Source organism: Taeniopygia guttata, chromosome Z (genome assembly GCF_048771995.1).
Source record: "Taeniopygia guttata chromosome Z, bTaeGut7.mat, whole genome shotgun sequence".
NCBI lineage: Eukaryota > Metazoa > Chordata > Aves > Passeriformes > Estrildidae > Taeniopygia > Taeniopygia guttata.
In genome coordinates this window covers 27,892,277-27,908,547 of record NC_133063.1, presented here as the reverse complement: position 1 = coordinate 27,908,547, position 16,271 = coordinate 27,892,277, and the positions used below count along the sequence as shown (strand labels likewise).

Sequence of the window (16,271 nt, the reverse complement as noted above, 5' to 3'; positions counted from 1 at the left end):
GGCAGGGGATGAACTGACAGCAGAGCAGGCTAGCTCTGGCCTTCACATTAACACATCCTGTGCTTTGGCATCACACAGCATTCCTAGAGTGGGAGTTTTGGGAAGAGACACTTTGTGCTTCTTGCCAGATGGGACTCAGAAGGTTTCAAAAAAAGCATGAAAAACCACATGCAAATAAACAGAGTGGTAAAAAAATATGAATGAGGGAATTTGTTTGGGTTGAGAAATCCCCTTCTTCCCGCTCCTTCCTCTGACTTTTCTAATTAATAATCATACATTTTATTTAAAAATAAAGGCAGAAAGAGGTCTCTGAAAACATGTGTTTGTGCAAAAAGACAAAATTTGAGGGTTTAGCTCAAACACGATAGACAGGAAACACAACTCAGCCACTTCACAAAAGAAACACCCCCTAACTGAAATCTACGGAGCCTGTGGTGGGAATTGTTGGCAAAATAGTTGGCAAAAGAGTGTATGAAATAATATGTTTCACTTTCCAGGACTGGTAGATAAAATTAACTGGATACTAATTTTACTGTGACTAGGCTAGACTGGGATCCTTTCCAATATCTGCCTGTCAGTGTATTCTATTTTAACCTGCACTCCAGCTTAGTGCCATGAGACTAAAACAGATGTCACATGCAAGGCAGTCATGTCTTTGGTTCACCGAAACCCCCTAACCACTGCCTTTATACAGCTGGACAGAATTGTAAGGCATTTCTGCAGGATTTTGGCACAGATCTTCATGCAAGAGGTAGAATGTTTTGGTGTGGGTGTTCTTAGTGTTCTTTTTTTTCTTCTTTATTTGTTTTTTGTTTGGTTTTGGTTTTGTTGTTGTTGGTTTTGGTTTTTGTTTGGGGTTTTTTGTTGTTGTTGTAATTGGGGTTTTTTTTCCCAGTATAAAACTTAACACCAACATTTTCCATTTACTTCACAGGTCTTTGTCCAGGCTTCAGCATGTGGATCTCAAAACCCACTGGCACATCATGTAGCAGCTATCAAGCTAAACAATTTACCTGTCACATGATTGCCTTGCTAATAAAGACACTGCCACCCATAGTCTGCCCTTTGGGCTGCATGACTGTGTGCTGACCCTTGCCCTGAATTCATAGTAAAGGCATAACCAAATATAACATGGAACAGTTGTACTGGTCAAATAAGCAACTGCAATACTAGAGAGGAAAAATATCAGCAGTATACGAAGAAAGGGAAAGGGTAGCATAGAACTGCTTAAAACTTTGGAGGAGATGAAAAAGAATTTCTTTTTTTTTTTTTCTTATCAAGGCTGTATATTTGTGGAAAGGCCTTGCCTTGAATACTCATTTTAATTGAAATGATTCCTACTTTAAAGAGAAAAAACTAGGTGGGGTTTGTAATCATAATTTCATGTGTGGCCAAACTAGCAAATGAATGACAAAAGTGCTGTACATTATTTGGGTACACAGCTGAGGTGAGACTAGAATTGCAAATCTATTTGCTAGGTCTGTTATGATATTCTGGCTTTCTGAAACAGAAATTTTCACACATATCCAGGCTTTTCCAACAAAAAACGAATCAGAGGTTTGTGAGGTTTATATGATTCTTAACAATTCTTTTTATTGTGGAATAACATAACTTTGAAAATGAAATCTCATAATAAAAATATTCAAGTTATTTTACCTGGCTGTGAGATGTGTGGATTTCTGGGAGGATATTACTCTTTTATACATATTCAGAAAAAAACACTTAAAATGATTTTGTCACCTATTTACAGGCAACATGTGAAAAAAAGCTCAAAAATGCAACATCCCACTGTATACCAAGAAATACAGTTTAACTCCAAGTACTCCTATTCAAAATAAAGTATTTTTATGGAAAGCACCTTGTCCTGTTTCAAAATGCAATACACAGAGGCACTCTTGCTTGCTGTGTAGTGATCAGAATTGTACAATAATGATGTGAATCAGTTTAAGCATCATTAAATTAGTCTAATTCTTTTCAAATATCGATGAAGACAGGAACACCTCTACATACACATATATATTACATATTATATAGATACAAAAAGCATTTACCTTTTCCTTTTTCCCTCCAGTGACTCAATACAAGATTAGACACAATAAAAACCTTCCCTTATGAAACTGATGCATTTCAGAAGATTGTCAGTGATAGCTGCACAGTGATATATTCCATACAAAAACATGCAATTCTACCAAGTTTGCTCTCATAAAAGATTTATTTCTATCATAAACCATCACCTGTCTCTTGGTCCTCTGACACTACAATGCTGTCACATTCAGCACAGTGGGGTTGCTGGCGTGTTTTCTTTCTTGCAAATATGAAGATTGACAGACAGTTGACAGTTCTAAAGAACAAGATATGACCAAATACATAACATTTGTATTAGCTGAATAGTTACTGCAAAGAAAGCATAAACTCTCCTTTTTTAATCTTTAAAAATACTCATATAGAGAATAAGCCGAATAAATATTGTGTACATAAGAAGAACATGGACAGGACTTCTTACCATAAAATACTTTCTAATTGTCACTATAATTTAGTATATAATTTAGAATTTATAATTTAGAATTTTCTTTTCTCCCTCAGTTTTTCTCTTGCTGCTCAATGCCCATTTTGTCTTGCTGACATCCATTGTTTTTCAGAACAAAGACAGTTTTTGTATTGCCTCCTCACCATCTAACTGGTGTTGAATCACTGCCTTGACAGTACCTGTCACTATTAACTGGGAGGAAATTTGGGTGCCTTATTTGGTCCACTTAATTGTACCCAAGCAAGACTCCAAAGTGGAATGGACACTATAAATACCCCTAAATGGGTCCTCTACTCTGAAAATTGTCATGAGACATTCTTGATTGTGGTTCTTTTCTTTTTGCCAACATTTGTTATGAAGGAGAATATTAATGATGGAGTATTTATACAGATGTCTACTTTTTGTGACCTTCTTTATCCTTAACAGACCTAGCAATCTAGTCTCCAGGGGTTTGCATAACCCAGTAAGAACAGATGGGTTTCCTTTACAACTGAGGGTCAAAGGTAAAGAAGCATATTCTTAGATGTGCCACTACATGAATTAAAATGTAGTAATGAATTTGTGGTGTACTCTTTGACTTCATGTTAGACCTTGACCTTAATATCACATTTAACTGAGCACAATCATAGGCCACAAATTAGAAAGCTTTAAGCAATCTTCTACTCTATCAAGGGAACCCAATTTAATCAGATCTGATTTAATATTCTGCTCAGAGTTTAGGGAGCACTAGACTAATATTACTAAGAAAAAAAGTGTCAGCATAGTTACACCCATGCTGCAGAAGCACAAAGAGGCATTGGGGGAAAATTCTAGCACTTTGCAGAAGCTTACTGCCAAGCATTAGCTTTTTTTTTTTTTTTTTTTTTTTTAGGATTGCTTCCTCCTCCTCCCCCAAGAATGGCTCTTTGAAACTTTTCTAATACCAACTATTTGCTACATCATAATTGCATTGTTGCAGTAATGTGTTTCATCATTCACTAGGAGAACACCTGTGGTGAGGCAAGCCTTCTACATTGAAAAGCACACAAAAGAGCAGAAGTGAACACATCATGCAGAGCCAGCAGCTCAAAGCACGGTCGGTCGGTCGTAGAAGGAACTGCAGAGAGATCCCCAGTACTTGAGAGTGGAAACAGAGGTGCAGAGTGACTTCATGCCCCTGGAAGTGGCAGCATGGAACAAGTGCTGTCATCTAATTGTACAGATCCAAATTCCGTTCCTTTACAAAAGCAAAGGTGGAAAGAAGAGAAAGTAAGGCTAAAGCATGTCAACAACAGGGTCATGACTAGTGTTCAACTCTGCTTTTTTTCATGCACTGTGATATCTGCAGATGTATTCATAATTGCTCACTTAATGCTACATATACATAAACATGCATAATATACACATAAGCATCTTCTCATCTGAGACAAATGAAGCCTGCCAAAATACAAGAATGCACATATAATTCTTTAGAAGTGTGAAAATTCACTTCACACTGTGCATAGGAATAGGGGAGTCTATTCCACAGGGCTTTGGATTAGACTAACAAGCTAATTAATTTGCTGATTTATCGGTCCTTAAATATGCATATAGATAAGACATATAGTACTGATTCAATCTGAACATACCTGATGGATCCAGCTACTTTATGAACAACAGTAAAATAAATACACTTAGTTCCCTTCTACATCTGCTCCAAGTCTGCTGAATAAACACTGATTTTCTTCCATGTTTAAAACTGGTCAGGTTACAAGTATCAAATTACATTATTTGAAAGTACCAGGGGAAAATAAACTGATAGTTACCTACCAATGTAATCCTGAGTTTGTGTCCAGTAATTTAATCTTCTCCAATTCGCAGCAAATATGGGTTTTTTTCTTGCTCCTTTAAAAAAGGTGATCAACACTGAATCATTCCAGCTTTGTAAAAATGAGTCTACAGTGCTGAAGCAACTCTGCATGTTGCTCTAAAATAAAATCACAATATATTCTATCTTTAAAATTATCTTGAAAATAGAATGTCCTGGTCTTACCTCAGAAGGCCCGTGCAGATAAATGCCCCAGAACTGGAATTTGTATTTGTAATTCTTGCTTATTTGAAGACCTTCTTAAGCTTGTGTAAGATCTTCCCTTATGTATTTTATCTATTCTCAATACTAGATCTGTGATTTAATAAAAAGGGTGAAATGTGATGATAAAAAAGGGAAAATCAAACCTTTTTCACTTACAATTTCAAAATATTTTAAAAGCATCATTTGGAAATTATATAAATTGGACTGTGTTACTACATAATTACCCTACTTAAATGCAATATAACTGTAACACCTAGAAAACATGTATGCACCCCTAGAAAACATTTACATTGAAAAGACCAGACAAACATTTTACAAATTAAATGCCACAGTTCATCACATCAATATAAATCATGTGACATACTGCATACTACCCTTGACTCTATATCAATATAGAAGTAATTTGTCAATTTTAAATTTAATGCTGAAATGGTTTAAAGACAAACACAGGAACCCATTTACTATAATTGAGATAAACTTGATATGTCAACAAACAACATACAAAATGAAATAAAAAGGAGATCCTCCAATAATTTAGCTTTAGTCAATACCATTCTAATCAGCTTGCCATGATGGAAAAAGGAAAGCTGCCTATTTTCCATGGCTTTTTACTATTTATTTTGGCATACATAAATATAACTCTTGCCATTTGTGAATGGGAGGGAGAAAAAGAAGTCACTGTCAATAGGCAGGGAGCTGTGTCTCAGATACTGCAAAACATTATACCAAAAAGAGTAATGAACTTCAGTTTTGTTTAATCTTCTTAAATCTCCAAAATTCAGAGATACTTGACAGTAAATCAAGACAAGTGCAGCAATTTAAGGTAAAATAGGAAATAGTTGCAGAATCATTGAGTTATAAGCAGGGAGAGCTTTTATTCTTTAAATTTATTCGCTGCATTTTCAGTTAAGACTGTTTACAAAACCTCTCAAACAGCTATTCTCCTGGCAATAGTCAAATTCAGTGAGAACTTAGAGCCTCTGAAAGAAGACAGGACTGGAAGAAGTTGCAGTTTTCTTTGTAGAACTGTTGTAAACTATCTACATTAGACAAACTTCATGTAGTTAAACAATGCTAACCATTTCCAGCCTATAGGACTGGGATTTGTCTGCAATTTACTTTAATTCTCTTTTCCCAGCCTTTTGCTAATAATTCATAAAAGCAATCAGCTAGGTCAAGAGGCTGCACATCTGGATTGGCATATTTTTGAAACCATAGAACCTTTGAGAGGAAGGAATGAAAAAAAAGTTGCTAAGTCTGTTATACTGTCCTTTATTCTCACAGCTACAAATTGGATTTCAATCTAGTATTCAATGCCTGAAGTACTACTGGTTTTGGAAGAAGTAACAAAGACAAATACCTCAGTGCCAACAGATTTCTTCCCAGGGCTTTCCTTCCTTCCCAGCTGTTGATATATTCTTCCAACTAAGCACATTTCTGAATGCTTACCTTTGTAATCCTGCATCTTCATAGTGTCTCATTCATTCATCAAAAAAATGAGATCTCAAAATACTTTCATTGACAATACAAAAGATGGTTGCTATTTACTGCTATCTTTGATAACTAAAACATAGATATACTCTAAGTAGAAAACAAGAATAACCTACAATACTCAATGCTGTTTTGTCCAAATAGCTTCCCATAAATTAGAATTCACAGATTCAAACCCACATATCACAGCTCCTAAGTCTTTCAAAGTTGATACTATTCATTCCAATTTCTCTGGCAGGATTCAACTTGATTATACCAACTAAAACCACACCAAACCAAACATTTCAAGCTACAAAAATGGAGATAACACTTCAAAACTCCAGTCTTCCTTATCTCTGCCGTGTTTTTCTCTTTTTATATTGTTGTCTACTTTGTTTCTCTTAGTGTTTAAAGACAGGTCCTGACCCTTTCTACTTGAAGCAGTGGGCACAATAAATAACAGAATATGCATCTACTCCTTTATTTCATTGTCTTGGGCTTGTGTAGAAATGTTTTGGTAGGGGAGGGAGGTGGGACTGCAGAGGCGTCCTCTGTGGCAAGACACCAAAAGCTTCCCTAATGTCCAACATGAGGGAAGTTTCAAGAAAGACCTGCTGCTAGTCAAAGCTGAGTCCCTAACTGTGCTTCTGTAGTGCTTCTGGGATAATGTATTTAGAAAGAGGAAAAGATATATTTATGAAGAGAAAAAAATATATTTATGAAGAGAAAAAAAATCCTGAATCCCCTATTCTCCATTTGCCTGTGCTTCTGGAGTAGGTAGAACAATCAGAAGTTAAGTCAAGCCTGCAAAGAAGGGTGGGTAGGGGTAGGGTGTTTTTAGGTTTTTTTGATTTCTCACTATCTTGCTCTAATATTAACTCATAATAAATTATGTTAATTTCCCCTATCCAAGTCTGTTTTGCCAGTGGCAGTAACTGGTGAGTGAGCTCTCCCTGCCCTTATCTTGGCCCACAATCTCTTTGATTGTGTTTGCTCCCTCTGCCCTGCTAGGTATCTGGCAGCCAAACAGCCACCCCACCATAAAAATACAGCCTTAAGATCCACCAGCTGGGATCCTGGGGTCTAAGATATCAGAGACTTGAAATACTGTTATCACTTCCTTTTCTCTCTCTAAAAGTATCTAAACTCATCAGAAATCCATACAAAGAAAACCAGTCAGAGGCTGATGGTCTTGTGGCAGTGTTGTCACTTAGACTCAATACCTCTACCACCCTTTTTTTTAACAACCGAGGTCCTACACACAGCTAAAAGCAGTTCCATTTTTTTGGTCTATCTGATGAACCTGAGTTCCTAACAGTGAAGGCTAAAATCACATTTCTATTTGATTACCTGCACACAAAATTTATCTGATACCAAGCTCCATATCTATTAGGTTTTTAAATTTTTTTAAGAAATATTTAGCCATTCATACATTTCTTCTTATACCATTTTAGTAGAAAGTAGGACTATTTTCACAGAATAGACTCTGCAAGCAGTATTAGCTCTGCATATCACACCCTTGCTACAGCATGCTCCCACTGGCTGTGCCAGGCAGAACTGTACTGAAGATATGATCTTTTGAAAAACAAAGGTGTAAAATATGTATTTAAAAGTGTTTGTATCAGCTGTCTATACAAAGTCACAGGAATGGTGAGGCAGAAGGGGTGTACACTGGTGGCAGGAGCAAGCAGGAGAGTTGGTGTGTAGTAGGGCCTCAAGCCTGTCTGTCCTGACAGTGAAGATTGGGTCTTGCTAAAGTGCAGGACTAAAGAGCACAGAATAATAGAATCAAGGAATGGTTTGAGTTAGAAGGGACTTTAAGGATCATATCATTCCAATCCCATGCAGTGGGGAGGTACACATTCTGCTAGAGCAGGTTGCTCAGTGCCCTGTCTGCATTGAATATTTCCAGACATTGGATAGCCACAGCTTTCTTGGGTGTCCTGTTCCAGTGCGCCATCACCCTCACAGCAACTAACTTCTTCCTAATATCCTATCCAAGTATTTCAGCTAAAAGTCTTTGCCACTTATGGTTTCACTACATACCCTTGTAAAAAGACTCTCTACAGCTTTCTCGTAGGCTCCCTATATGTACTGAGGGATGCTATGAGGTCTCCCCAGAGACCTTCTCTTCTCCATGCTGAACAGCCCCAACTCTGTCAGCCTTTTCTCATAAAAGAGGTACTCCATCCCTCTGATCATCTTGATGTCCTTCCTCTGGACTCATGGTCCATGTCCTTCCTGTGCTGTGACCCCACAGCTGAATAAATTGTTCCAGGTGGGATCTCACCTGTAGAGGGGCAGAATCCCTTTTCCTTCCGTGCTGGCTACATTGCTTTTGATGCCACCCAGGATGTATTTTCCTCTCTTGTGGTTGGCAAGATAAAGAGGAAAGCTTGCTCTAAAGGAAAGAGAAAGCAATAAAAACAAGATTCAGAAATAACAATACTAAAGTCCAAAGACAAAAAACCCTCTAAAACAAATAGGAGAAAATTAAAATATCCATTCTATAAGATAAGCAGACAAAAAGTTCTTTTTTACCAACAGGAACTGGATATTGATCCCAAAAAACAAAAATCAGTGGAAACTCAATTGAAATCAGCTTAATACTGATATCATTATTATTAAGTTAATGCAAACAAGATCAGATTCCGCTTAGTTTCACAGAAGCTGAGAAAATCAAGTGTCATTCGTAATGTTAAGCATATTACTTGTGACCGAAATGCACCAATTACCTCCAGAAAATGCAAACATATGAACACGTTTGCAAAAGGAGAAATTCTACATTAACTATTGCCACCAGAAAGATGCACAATAATTACAGTATTAAAATGCTTTTCTGAATTTCTAGCTATCACCTAATTCCTTCCTGAGATATCATGAACATTTTCATCACTTTCATGTGATGAACATACTAAAAATATTTGCAACACCTCCTTTGCATTTGGTGACCTTGTCAGCGTGCTTGACATAATGAATATGCTGAAATTTATTATGGTTCAGAATACGCACTTCAATGATTCCATGGATGAGATTATTTTTCTATTGAATGATCTCTATAATAATTACTAGCTTTTTGAGCTAAATAAGTACATTGATCTCTTAAGAAGACGCACAAGTCCTGACACTTAAAATCTCAGATATCTTACATTGCAACCATGCTGTGCTACATATTCTTTTTAAACTTAATGTCATTCTAGGAATGTTTTTCTTCCCTGTGAATTAACATGCAACTTAAACCCTCTTCCACTAAGCTAAAATACAGGGTAAAAGTGAATAGATCACACAGTTAAGATTGTTAAGACTTTTGGTTTTGTTTTGAGTTGAAACTATCGGCATACCATTCAGAGTAAAAAATCCCCACAATTTTTCATTGTAAACACAATTTATGTACCACAAATATGATACATAATTACAACACTAGCTAAATTGCAAATTATAAACATGTCTGTCTGAAAATTCACAGCAGAGATACACCATAATTTTTAGAAAATATTCTAAATACAAATACATTTTACAAAATCTGTGGGTTGCTAAACCAGTGGTTTGTGTAAATCTTGGAGTGATTTGCTTTTATATTGAAACACCTAGTTTCAAGTTGTAGAGTGTGTTTTTCACAATGTAATTCAAAAACTGCAAGCTACAAGAACTAATGAGTAATATGCAGCACAAAAGTGACAAAAACAAAACAGTAGTATAAATGCAATGCAGTAAATCAAGACCAGATATAACACATAATAAATCAATCAAAACTGCCAAAAATTGCTAAATATAGAGCATTTAATTAAAGTTTCTGCCAGGTCTCTAGACAATTCAAGTATAACCATTAGCATAGCCTTCTTCCTTTTTTTCTCCACTCATTTTTAGCCTATAACTTGGCCTGTCTTTCTCTTCTCATTCAAGCAATATCCATGAAAAGCATCAGGAAGAACACAGAGTAAATACAGCAGAAGAGAGTGCCACGGCACATGTTACAGCCAGGAGGTGAAAAAGATCGAGTCTGAAGAGAGGAACATAACAGGCTGATTTAATCCTCTGGAGATAATCAGTAAAACCTATCTGTTGAATTATGTATACATACATACATACATACATACATACATACATACATACTTCCTTCTCTGTGTTTACTGTTCAGAAGGCACTCCTGAAGCCTGGCCCACATTACATGCTCTCTCTAGTGTGCACAGCAGGGATTTGGAGAAACCTCTGCCATGGATGCAATGTACCTGGAAGAGGAGAGCTTGGGCTGAATTAACACTGTTCACAAATTGGAATGTACCATCAGAAACAGACTGTAGCACACATCAGGTCTACCCATCAGTTAGCCATGCATGTTTTGGAGCTGAAGATGGGGCTGGGGGGAGTGTGACCCCATCAGTGAGAGAGAAGCATGAGGCAAGTTGTCAGAATCCATTAAACTACCTGTTAAATTGCCATCATCACTTACTCTTGTCAGTGCACTGCATTGTAGAGACCACATCCAGAAGCACGTATCCAGAAGAGGTGAAGAATTGTGCATTCCCTTCCAATAACAAAATGTGATTATAGATTCATCCAGCTGAAAATGAAGTCAAGTTTTCCCTCTCTCTCCTACGAAAAGGTGCAGAAAATAATTATAATTTCCATTTTTAAAGCTGAAATCTGGATTCCAGAGAGACATCACAATAACAAAACATGGTGGGATATTTTTGCTAGAAACCTTCCACATAATCTATCCAAAAAATTATTTCTGATCCCATGAGTAGCATTCCACCTACTAGTTACCACTGGGTATGATTGACTACAAGTTAAGATGTTGCTTCTTGCATTAAACATTTTTGCCTTGAGTTATTGACACATTTTAAATTATTCTACTTTATGTCCATCCTTAATAGAACAGAAATCTGCTACAAATCATCTTTCTTAACAGACTTGCCTTAGGTATTTTGTAGAGAGTCATGATTTAACAGCTCCTCCAAACAGACAGGCATATATCTTGTTTAATAGACTTGTTCAACCATTTGGCTTCTGTGAGGTGTAAGTGGATGATAGAGGTTTGCCTGGCTATCTTTTTACACAGCTTCCCAAATAATTGTCATAAATATCCATACTTCCTTAACCCAATTAATGAAACATAGCAAACATCTAGTCTACTGCTTCTACTGATGAAACAATTTCTTAGGAAACACATAATCATTGCCACCCCACACTACATGCAGAGGTTCTAGTCTCACACAAAGAAATGAGATACATTTGAAAAGGAAAAAAAAGAAAAGAGAGAAAATTCATATAAGTACCACAACAATTTCTTTAGTCACTGATAAAGATTTTTTTTCCTGTGGTGAGTTTTCAGAAGACAGGTTTAATGAAAGACATGTGGATTCATCATTGTTGAAAATCAACCTCACTTCAGATGATAATTCATTTATTTTCTAGAAAAAGGTATTTATGCATAAAAATTACACTCTGGGAGTTTTAATAGCCCTTTTGCAATTCTGTAATGGTAAATGGGATCTTGCACTAAAAGCGGTCAACCCAGGAGTATTTCAGCAGCAGGGTGAATAGAGAGCTGCACTCACACAAGCAGGGCTGGCAGTTCTCAGACCTCAATATTTTTTCTTTTTCATAAGCTAAGCAAAACAAAATTGCTAATAAGTAGAGTAAATTACTTCATTTATAATAGAAAACACTTAAAAGAATAATAGTTTCCCTATTCAAATAACAGATGTATGGTAACAGCACTAGGTTAATGGAAAAAAATATGAAAAGCTATTAAAATATTAAATATTTATGGTTTTAAATCTCCATGTATTTCACATCCCCTTAACTATTTTAGCATGATTTTATGAATATTTAATGTTATAAAAACATTCCTTTTGTGATCCTGTTGAAATATTCAGCATGAAGAAAAATGTCATTTACACCACATGATTAATGTCCAAAATTCCTAAATCAACAAGCCCAGAATCCAGGGAGCCTGAGTACAAAATGTTGCAGTCTGGAATCTGAAAGGGTTGTTGTGTCCTTGGGAGCAGCAGCATTGGAGATACACAAAAAAGGTGCTGGCTTTATTGCATTTAAAAACAAGAGGAGATGCATTGAAGTGGGGGAAGATGTATGTGCAGTATGATTCAGTATCACAGTAACAGTGGTGCTGGGGAGTGGATCTGCTTTCTGAGCAGAACAAAAATGAAAAGAAAAACAAACAATTCTTTGTGCAAAGGCATAACCAAGAAAAAAAAAAAAAAAAGAGAGAGAGAGAGAAAGGATGTAATTAGTGATCTGATTGCAATATGCTAGTTTAAAAAGACCATTTCCCCATTCCCCTCTGGAGACCAACACTGCTTCCCTTCTCACACTGCTGTAGCATTTACCTGGTTTGATGGAAAGTAGAGTGTGCTATATGCAACTGCTGACACGATCAGACAACATTAAATGCCCCCAAATACTTCATTATTTATGAAATGTTTGCTGGGTGCAGTCAGTGGCTTCATGAGGGAAAAGCTGCAACAATGAGGTTCTGTCAGATTTTTGGCAGAGACATATCCAAACACATAAAAACAAGTTAAAACACTATGCATATTTCTTTCTTGGCATGTGTCCTCAGTTACCATAAGCTGAAGCGAGAAAACACTTCTACTTTTTCTCATTCTGAAATAATGTGGTCAAAAGTGTATCTAATTCTCCTCCTCTCCCAGAAGAGAAACAGCCTTGTCAAGAGCTGGGTTTACATGTGCCTGAGATACCAAGGTTTCCATTTACCACACAGCTTCACCAACTCTAGCAGCCCTGCCTGCTGCCAGATGCCTGGAGACACAAATCCACAGCTGCCCACAATAGCCAGGGCTCAACTTCTCTACCAGACTCAGCCTCTGCTCTGCTCTGACTGCTGATCCACTCCTCTTGCAGGAAATCCTGTAAAGCACATGCAGAATGGCAAGCAATCAGTCTGCCAAGAGACAGAATCAGTGCGGACAGAAGAAAGCACAGTGCAGAGATATGAATGCTTTGCAAAACTGTGCTTCGAAGCTGATTTACAGCTGGAAAGCCCTCTTGGTACAAATAGGTCATACAGCATATGACCTAAGTACTTGCCCACAGGGCCACAATAACATTTATGTAGCATAAATTAATGTGTTTCAGCCGCTAATTCAATCTGGCTAGCTAATTCCTCTGGTTTTGGCAGAATGTGACCTCTGCAACAAAGTACTGTGCTTGTGGTGATGACTCACAGTTCTGCCTGCCTTGCATTTGAGAGTCTCACAGACACCCTCATGAACAAAGAGTGCTATTCGTCAAGCAGCCATAAAAATATACCTCCAGAATATGTTTGGATCACTGCTAATTGAAATTTCCTTTTTATAGGAGTCTGATCAAAACCAGCTGTGGTTTTGGAGTCATGCAGGAACAGATTTATACATTACATTACAAACCTGACAAATTCAGACACCAGCAGCTGAGTGAATGCCTGTAATTGGCTGGAGAGAGACACACATAACACGCAATTACTTGAGACTTCCCTGAAGGAAAATTCTACACTGGATGTGGATTATTTTTGTGTTTCTCTTTTCTGATTTCCTCTTCAGTGAAAAGCTATATCTGAGTAGTGCCCCAAATTCAGAAGGACTTTACTAGTGATTTTAATGATGCCACAACTGGAGAACACAAAGTGAGGCAAATCTCTGAGGAACACATTATTTTCTGTGCCTCTCTCCAACAAGTATGATTAGGAAGATGCCTGTCTATAGAAAGCCAGCTGTATCTGCACAAATAAAAATGTTGGAGGGAAAAAGCAAATGGTTACCAGTCTCCCTCTGTAATTTCCTCAACTATTATAAGACCAATTGTTACTAGACTACTAATTCTGTTCAGGTAGTGAAGCCTTACTGAAGTTCTACAAAAAAATCCATTCTCTCTACTTCTCTCTGGTCGGCTGACTGTTTCCCACTCCTCTAGATCCAATTGTGTCTACAGCAACTACTTATGAAGCAGTTGTGAATACACGTTGCATGACGGAACCCAGGCCTGGTTCAGGGGTTCTGTATAGTGGAAAACTCCCTCCTCCAACCCGTGCTTCCAAAGAAAGGCTCAGCAGCCTCTCGTTGTTCGGTCTCAAGGCAGTCTATTGCAAGTTATCTAAAAGATTGCCTTCTCGGGCTGCTGTGGTTTGGTCAGCAGCTCAGGCAGAGGCACACACACACCCTGACATCCTCTCTGTCCCTTGACTTCTTCTTCTCTCCCCCGCCCCAGCTGCTGCTATCTTTTATATGGTATATTACATGATAAATGTTTACAGTTTTTCTCCAATACCTACTACCTATATTAAATGGTGCTTTTCTACTCTAAACCAATCTGTAAGTGCCAACATCATCAGGAACATGGAGGTAAGGAAGAAAAAAGAGGAAGGACAGGACCGACCAAAAATCCCTCCATCTTAAAACCTCTGACCCCCCTGTACAAAGTAAAACCCCTCCTGTACAGGTGTTAAAACCAGCCTGTACAACACTAAAAATTTTTTCCCTCTACTTTGTAACTACTTCTACTATAATATCTAAACTTCTTTGACTTCTTGTTCTTCCTGCAAAGTTGGTAAATCATTCCATGGCTCAAACTCAAAATCACAGCTGTTTCCAGCTGCCTGCCAGGATCTTAAATGCTTCTGACCAGGGCCTGGAACCTCCAAAAATGTCTGAGGAACATTTTGAGTTCCAACAGTTGCAGATACATGCTCACAAACTTCATGCCTGTCATGGTTTGATGCTGGCACAATGCCAGCACCCCCATGAAAATGTATCTTCCCAAATAAATGCTGTAAGATGCAATCTGGAACAGAGCAGGCCCAAGCTTAATAACAAGGGAAAAAACTTTATTAAACTACTACTACTATAAAAGATACACACACTAAATCCAGAATGAAAACCTTCCAAAACATTCCTCCTTCCCCCACCTCAACTCCAACAAACCACAGTGAGAGACAACTTGGACCTTAATCAAGTCATCACCCTTCAAAATAATCAATACTCAGTCCAAAGGAGAGAGGAGTCTCCCTTGCACCACAGACCCCCAGGAAACACAATTGCCACTTCTTGTGTTTCCATGTCACACATGGCACTGCCCGGAGAAAATCTGCCAGTGTGACACTCTCCTTTCCATGTCACAGTGCTCTCACCACCGTGCATGGACAGACTGTTCATAGGCTCCTTTAAGGATACTTTGCCAAGGACCAAAAGAAACAACAGTCCAGTGTCTCATTTTGGGGCCACAGTCCTCCCCATTTTCCTCCTCCCCTGGGGCCAAGGGTGAAAAGAGAGATCTTCATCTTCCTGAAGACAGAGGGCACCATCACACCCTCCTCAGCTTTTTTCTGTTCACTCCATTCCTGTGCTGGTAGCTGCTAAAGCAGGTCTCTTGGCTCACCATGCATCCCCCTAAAACGCAGTCTCTCTCGGGGGAGAAATTAGTGCAACCTATGGCTAACAAGAAAAGTCCAGTCAAAAGCCTTTCCATCACCTCCCCAACCTTCTTTTCCTAACGTGTCTGGTCCTAGGCTGTCTCTCTTTCCTTTCAAATCGAGCAGGAGTAATATCTCACAAAGCCTTCATTCCCCAGGAAAGGGTTAAAAGTCCTGGACTCCCTGGATGGCTGAAATCTCGGCCCAGGACTTCATCTCCCACGCTGGGCACCTTCCCCCTGCTTCTCCGTCTCCTCTGCTGGCAAACTTCCAGGTGTCTTCAGGCTCTTTGTCTCTTTCCCTCTTGGGGGCAGGGGGAGAACAAAGACATCTCAGACTTCCTCCACCCTTCCATTTGCAGGAGCTGGTCTGGTTCCAGTCCCTTCACACCCTGGCCTACCTCTCCAGGCTGCATGGCTGCATGGCTTCCCCTCCCCCACCCAGCCCGTGGCTGGGCAGGGGAGATCTGCCCTCTCTGATGATTGATGACCAGAACCAAAGAGAGCATTCCCTGGGACTTCTTGCTTTTTAACGCCCTGTGTTCTCAGAGGCGTGTCCAGCCTTCAGTGGTCACTCCAGGTGCCAATATCCAAACTTGACACTGATTGGTGTGACTACCCACTTCCTGAAAAATTCTCTTTCGTATCAAACCATGACAATGGCTGATGCCTTATTGGAAAAATTCCAGGTCTATCAAGCCATAGCAAGCTCTCTGTAATCATCCTATCACTGTGAACACCCAAGATCCTCATCTGCAGACAGCCTTTCCCTAAGAAATCAAATCTGGTTCC

The 16,271-nt window shown here is 38.5% G+C and overlaps 2 long non-coding RNA genes across 2 annotated transcripts; one reads left to right on the top strand and one right to left on the bottom strand.

Moving 5' to 3' along the window:
- The first annotated feature begins 637 nt into the window (after positions 1 to 637).
- LOC140681852 (uncharacterized) lies at positions 638 to 1,142 on the top strand. The gene is made up of 2 exons (XR_012053026.1): positions 638 to 751; positions 935 to 1,142. It is a non-coding gene; the product is annotated as an uncharacterized lncRNA (long non-coding RNA).
- Positions 1,143 to 3,407: 2,265 nt separating this feature from the next.
- LOC140681851 (uncharacterized) lies at positions 3,408 to 8,449 on the bottom strand. Its single transcript, XR_012053025.1, has 4 exons — positions 8,338 to 8,449; positions 4,539 to 4,667; positions 4,316 to 4,390; positions 3,408 to 3,743 (listed from the first exon to the last, which is right to left on the bottom strand). It is a non-coding gene; the product is annotated as an uncharacterized lncRNA (long non-coding RNA).
- Positions 8,450 to 16,271: the final 7,822 nt, after the last annotated feature.